A 7454-nucleotide genomic window follows, 5' to 3' on the forward strand; every position below is an offset into this window, starting at 1 on the left:
CCTCCTCTTCTCCCTCCTCCTCCTCCTCCTCCTCCTCCTCCTCCTCCTCCTCTTCCTCTTCTTCGTGGTCTTTGCTTAGTACCTAAGCTTGTGAATTGAACCTATGAATACCTCTCTTCTGCCCATCTGTAGTCATCTTTATTGATGAATCAGGGATAACATGGTGGGCAAACTTACATAGCTTCATTTGGTATATATGAAGAACTACTTGTGCCTTGGAGCAATCAGACTTTGGAGTCTAGTATTTAGTGTTACAATACAAAGTGAAAAACAAAAGCTTAACATTATACCTATCTACATGCTGGCAAGACTAAGTGGACTAAATTTGGTTTAAAAAATGCATACCAAGTTGTGAATGGAAAGTGATGGAGTATAGCGTGAAAAAATGAAGGGGAATGCAGAACTGGTGAAAAATAAATAATCGTCTTTTAAAAGGAAACTGAGCACAATGCTGCTATAGCCTTTACTCTGAAAACAAATAAGAATGAAAAGGAGCTTAACTTGGCATGTCAGAGTATACAGGGACTCCTAGCAAGCCCTGGATGGGAGACGACCTTGTCTTTCAGATTCTGTGTGGCTGCTTTGGTGGGATTCACAGTTAGCATGCTACTTCACTTTACAGGTGAAAATACTCAATACATATCTTTTCCCTCTTTCAACTGATCCTCCTGGTAGAACAGGAGTTAAACGTAAAATAGCTGACCAATTAATCCATGGCTCCTATTGTAGATCGTATGGTAGTTCTATGTGTTTCACTCAGTAGACTCCCTTGTAAGATAACACTATATCATCCGTTGAATACTTTAAAAAGTTCATCATGGTAAAGGCCTTACCTGTTATTCTTTTTCTTCTGGGGAAACAACAAATTATCTTCTTTGAAACGTCTTTAATAGACAGAGCGCAATTATTATCTCTACAATGCTCTATGTATTTCTTTATCAATTAAAGTTAATAATTAAATATTACTGATCACGAACGTTTTTCTTTTTCATTAGATATTTTCTTTATTTACATTTCAAATATTATTCCCTTTCCCCACTCCCTCTCCCAGAACTCCCGATCCCATGACTCTATTTGCTTTTATACTATTTTTATTTTATGCAAGTATTAAGGTCAGTATTAGGTTGAGGAACTAGCAATACATAGATGCAAATAGTAAAGGAACAAGCAAGACAATAAACTAAGTTCCAGGAACACTCCTGTGATCACTGTTTCTAAGGGCTTATCAGGATGACCAAAATATCTGAGCCTACTTCCCTGTCCTAACCCAAAGTCATCTTTATATCTGAAGCCTATTTCCTTGTTCTAGCATAAAACTTAGATTTCTGCCTGAAATTACTTCTTTGTTGTAGCCTAAGGTTTAGATTCATGCCTAAAATTATTTCTTTGTTCTAGCCTAAGATTTAGATTCCTGCCTGAAATTACTTCTTTGTTCTAGCCTAATGTCAGATTCCTGCCTGTAGCCCATTTCCTTGTCCTTGGCCAATGTAAGATTCCTGCCAAGCAACACCAAAAGCTCTACACATCTCCCCTGCTTTTATTTCATAAACAAGACTAAGCCTATCTTAGGTCACTGTGACAAAAACGCCTTCTTTTTCCATCATGGAATATGCATTATCAAAAGCAATGCACTTCTCTCTTAGGTAAGTCTCTGTGCAGAATCTTATCTGCCCTTGGCTTGCCAACCTGTTGAATTAACAACTCTGTCAAGGGATCCTTTTTCAGTTTTAAGTCATGTACTTTGGCTCCCAACATGTTAATGTTGTTAAAGGCAAGCTTTATTATGATGGATAGGAATGAAGTGTTTTCCAGGACAAAAAGGGTTGGCATGATCAAGCTGTATATGCCACTCTTGAAGCTTGACTAAAATGAAAATACTGACATCAAGCCATGGATAATTTTACCAGCAGTTTCTGCAGCATCAACTCTCAGCAGTTCAGCATTCTTTAAATTCATAATCTCACTATGCAAAGCTAAAACATCCAGAGAGGTGTTAGAATTATGCCAAATACCATGCAAGTGTCTTTAAACATTTTCCTAATTATAATGACTATCATTGTAAATCTTAGAAGTAAGATTTTTTTTAGAAGAAGTATTTTTTTGCTAAATGATTAACAAAAGTAGCTGTCTTAACTTCTTGTGTAAAAGCTATTGCAGAAGCAGTGGTACTCGCAATTAATGTAATTAAAGCTGTTATATCAGCAATAATCAAGCCTACTACCCTATTGTTTCTGCTTAAAGCCTGACTCATTTCTTCCAGTACTTGCCAGCTTTTTTCAGAATAAGAAGGTACTGTAATACTCAGGACAATAAAACAAAATTTGGTTGATAGACCACAATAACAGACATGCCAGGTTTAAACACACTAACACAATTAGAAAGTGTACAATAAATGGAAAGTACATTAAATACTGTAGAAGAAACAAAAACAATTTTAACTTGACAATTTAATGAGTCTTAATACATGCAGTAACACTTGATTGAAATCCAGATCCTGTCCCAACTTTATCTCTTGCTAATATAACATCATGGGGAACTGCTTCTAAAGTCCAAATATGTCTCTGAAAGTGTGGAGATTCAGCCTTCCAAATGAAGACTGATATTTCCAATATTGGTTGATCCCTAGACTAGTAAATGATTTAGACTGAATTGCTGATGACATTTAAGAAAAATAAGTGATTACACCTTTTCTGTTTGATTGTCTGTCCCACAAGGTCTAAAATCTTGAGGCAAGGCTGCTCATATGGGATATAGGAGAATAAAGGTAGGTCAGGAACATATGTCCAATACAGCTTCCCAGTTACCATTGACTCAGCTAACTCACAGGTCATCATTATTCTTTGTTCCAGCACCAGAATGTCTCACTGATCACTCTGGCAGCCACCATGCTCCTTTAGCATCCTGCAAAAAGGAACACAAACATGCTTTCTTCTCCATATTAGATACCTGATTGTGATCATGCCACATGCCAGCAAGTGAATCCTCCCTTTTCACCTAGACATAAGCATGCCTAGTTGTAAGGTGCTATAGACACTCAGGAGACTGTTCCTTGACATCCACATTTTTCAAAAATTTAAAATAAAAAGGGCATGATTTAAACAAATTTGTGATTTATGGGCATATACTGCTTCCTCTTTTTTTTTTTAATGAAGATATTGTTTTAAAGTTCCATGGGCCCCTTCTACAATACCTTGTCCTTGAGGATTATAAGGAATCCCAGTTATATGGATAATATTAAATTGTTGACAAAAAGTCTCAAATACTCACCTGCAATAGCCAGTTCCATTATCTTTTTAAATTATTTTTTGATATTTATATTCATTTCAGATGTTATCCCCTTCCTCCATCCATTCCCCAAAAACCCCTTATCCCATCCCTGCTTCTTCTAATTCTATGAGCGTGTTCTCTCAACCATTCACCCATTCCTGCCTCCTCTCCCTCAAATTCCCTCACACTAGGGTGAACAGTATTCACAGGACCAAGGCCCTCTTCTCCTACTAATGCCTAACAAGGCCATATTCAACTACATATAGAGCTGTAGCCAGGAGTACCTCCATGTGTGTTCCCAGGCTTTTGCTTTAGCCCCTGAAAGCTTTCTTTGGTTGGTATTGTCACTCTCCCTATGGGGCCACAACCCCCTTCAGCTCCTTCAGTCTTCTCTCTAACTCCTCCACTGGGGACCTCTTGATAAGTTCAATGGTTAGCTGCCAGAATTTGCCTCTGTATATGTCAGGCTCTGACAGAGTCTCTCAGGAGACAGGTATATCAGGCTTATGTCAGCATGTACTTCTGTACATCCACAACAGTGTCTGCAATTGGTGACTGCTCGTGGGATGAATCCTCATGTGGGGCAGTCTCAATAGGGTTCCACCTCCAGTCACTATTCCACACTTTGTCTCTGCACTTGCTCCCATGAGTATTTATTACTTCTAAGAAGGACAGAAGCACCCACATTTCGGTCTTCCTTCTTTTTGAGCTTCATGTGGGTCTGTGAGTTGTATCTTAGTTATTGTGAGCTTTTAGGATAATATCTACTTATCAGTGCGTGCATACCATGCATGTTCTTTTGTACTTGGGTTACCTCACTTAGGATGATATTTTCAAGTTCCATCCATTTACCTAAGAATTTCATGAAGTCATTGTTTTGAGTAGCTGAGTAGTACTCCATTTTGTATATGTACTACGTTTTCTATATCCATTTCTCTGTTGAAGGACATTTGGGCTTTTTCAAGCTTCTGGCTATTATAAATAAGGCTGCTATCAACATAGTGGAGCATGTGTCCTTGATATATGTTGGAGCATCTTCTGAGTATATGCCCAGAAGTGGTGTAGCTGGGTTCTCAGGTAATACTATTTCCAATTTTCTTAGGAACTGCCAGACTGATATCTAGAGTCATTGTAGCAGGTTACAATCCCACAAATAATGGAGGAATCTTACTCTTTCTCTACATCCTCACCAGCATCTGGTATCACTTGTGTTTTAATTTGGATACTGTCTCTGTGCCTTCTGGTTAGTCTGGCTAAGGATTTAACTATCTTGTTTTTCTCAAAGAACTAGCTCCCAGGTTTGTTGATGCTTTGTATACTTCTTTTGGATTCTACATGGTTGATTGCAGGCCTGTGTTTGATTATTTCCTGCCTTCTATTCCTCTTGTGTGTTTGGTTCTTTTTGTTCTAGAGTTTTCAGGTGTGTTGTCAAACTGCTAGTGTATGCTCTCCATTTTTTTTTGTAGGCACTTAGAACAATGAATTTTCCTCTTAGCACTGCTTTCATTGTGTCCCACAAGTTTTGGTATGAAGTGTCTTCATGTTTATTAAATTATAAAAAGTCTTTAATTTCTTTTTTCTTCCCTGACCAAGTTATCATTGAGTAGAGTGTTGTTCAGTTTCCAAGTGTATGTGGGCTTTCCATTTTTTTTGTCATTATTGAGGACCAGTCTTATTCTTTAGTGATCTGATGGATACATGGGATTTTTTCAATTTTCTACTATCTGTTGATACCTGTTTTGTGACCAAGTATATGGTCAATTTTGGAGAAGGTACCATGAGGTGCTGAGAAGGAGGTATTTTCTATTTTTTTTTAAGATGAAATGTTCTATAGATATCCGTTAAATCCACTTGGTTTGTAACTTATCTTAGTTGCATTGTGTCTCTGTTAAGTTTGTGTTTCCATGATCTGTCCATTGCTGAGAATGGGGTGTTCAACACTTGAACTAGTATTGTGTGAGGTGCAATGTGTACTTTGAGCTTTTGTAAAGTTTATTTTATGAATGTGGGTGCTGTTGTGTTTGGACCATAGATATTCAGGATTGAAATTTCATCTTGGTTGTTTTTTCCATAGACGAATATGAAGTATCTTTCCTTATCTTCTTTGATAACTTTATTTGAATGGTTACTCCATCTTGTTTCTTGGAACCAATTGCTTCAAATATTGTTTTCTAGACTTTTACACTGAGGTAGTAGTGTCTGTCTTTGTCACTGAGGTGCATTTCTTGTATAAACCAAAATGCTGGGTCCTCTTTACTTATCCTGTCCATTAGTCTTTGTCTTTTTACTGAAGAATTGAGTCCATTGATATTAAGAGATATTAAGGAAAAGTAAATGTTGCTTCCTGGTACTTTTGTAATTAGAGGTGGAATTATGTTTGTGTAGCTATCTTCTTTTGAGTTTGTCAGAAGAAGATTACTTTCCTTCATTTTCTAGGGTATAATTTTCCTATTTGTGTTGGAGTTTTCCCTCTCTTATCCTGTGTAGGGTTGGATTTGTGAAAAGATATTGTGTAAATTTGGTTTTGTCATGGAATATCTTGGTTTCTCCATCTATGATAATTGAGGCTAGGTATACTAGCCTGGGCTGGCATTTTTGTTCTGTTATGGTCTGCATGATATCTGTCCAGGATCTTCAGGCTTTTATACTCTCTGGTGAGAAGTCTGGTATAATTCTGATAGGTCTGCCTTTATAAGTTACTTGACCATTTTCCCTTACTGCTTTTAATATTCTTTCTTTGTTTTGTGCATTTGGTGTTTTGATTATTATGTGATTGAGGAATTTCTTTTCTGGTCTAGTCTATTTGGAGTTCTGTAAGCTTCTTGTATGTTCATAGGCATCACTTTTTTTTAGGTTAGGTAAGTTTTCTTTTATAATTTTGTTCAAGAAATTTACTGGCCCTTTATGTTGGGAATCTTCACTCTCTTCTGTACCTATTATCCTTAGGTTTGGTCTTCTCATTGTGTCCTGGATTTCCTGAATATTTTGGGTTAGAAGTTTTAAACACTTTGTGGTTTTTTTTGACTGTTGTGTCAATATTTTCTATGGTATCTTCAGCACCTGAGATTTTCTCTTCTATCTCCTGTATTCTGTTGGTGATGCTTGCATCTATGATTCCTGATTTCTTTCCCACATTTTCTATCTCCAGGGTAGTCTCCTTTTGTGATTTCTTTATTGTTTCTACTTCCATTTTGATGTCCTGGATTGTTTTGTTCAATTCCTTCACCTGTTCGGTTGTGTCTCTTTGTAATTCTTTAAGGGATTTTTGTGTTTCCTCTTTAAGGACTTCTACCTGTTTAACTGTGTTCTCCTGTATTTCTTTGAGGGAGTTATTTATGTTCTTCTTAAAGTCCTCTATCATCATCATGGGAAGTGATTTCAACTCTGAGTTTTGATTTTCTGGTGTGGTAGGGTATTCCAGACTTACTGTGGTGGGAGAACTAGGTTCTGCTGTTGCCAAATAACCTTGGTTTCTTTTGCTTATGTTCTTGTACTTGCATTTGGCCATCTGGTTATCTCTAGTGCTACCTTCACTCACTGTCTCTGACTGGAGCCTGTCTTTCATGTTATCTTGTTTTTCTCAGAACTCCTCAGACTTCAGGTGTCTCTGTGATCCTGTGATCCTGAGATCCTGGGTATAAGAGCTCCTGGGAGCCAAGCTGTCTCTGTGATCATTTGATCCTGATTTGACCAATTTCCTGAGCTCCTGTGATCCTATGATCCTATGTTCCTGGCTGTGTTAGAGCTGCTTGGAGTCCAGCCTCCTCTGAGTTTATGGGGTTTGGTGCAGAGCTGCCACTCAAGGACTGCTCAGGGTACCAGTGCGGAATGGAAGGAGCCTGTACCACTGGGCAGAAGTGAGTTCCTGTGTCCCCAGGGATCCCTACTCCCTGTCTGGGGTCAGTGCCACTGCCTCCTCACCTCTAATCCTGGATATGTTAGAGCTCTTGGGTGTCCAGCCTCCTCTGATCACACCCTTTTACATATAAAATCAGTACTGTTGACCTATGGACAAATCATGACCCAGTGATTTAAAATTCATGAAATAACAAGACAATATTTGTCTCTAAATGAGCAAGAGACTATCTAGCAACAGAACACTAAGACTTTAAAAATTGAGAAATGTTAGGAAATTTTGCCTTACTAGAAAATACTGTTGAACAATATGACAAAATTTGAAATGAAGT

The 7454-nt window shown here is 37.8% G+C and overlaps 1 long non-coding RNA gene across 1 annotated transcript; it reads right to left on the reverse strand.

Annotated features, from left to right (window-relative positions):
* Positions 1-2429: 2429 nt before the first annotated feature.
* On the reverse strand, positions 2430-7248 carry LOC114608606. The gene is made up of 2 exons (XR_003709393.1): positions 7189-7248; positions 2430-2901 (listed from the first exon to the last, which is right to left on the reverse strand). It is a non-coding gene; the product is annotated as an uncharacterized LOC114608606 (long non-coding RNA).
* Positions 7249-7454: the final 206 nt, after the last annotated feature.

The sequence above is a fragment of the Grammomys surdaster genome, unplaced genomic scaffold, assembly GCF_004785775.1.
Source record: "Grammomys surdaster isolate TR1022 unplaced genomic scaffold, NIH_TR_1.0 125928, whole genome shotgun sequence".
Taxonomy (NCBI): domain Eukaryota; kingdom Metazoa; phylum Chordata; class Mammalia; order Rodentia; family Muridae; genus Grammomys; species Grammomys surdaster.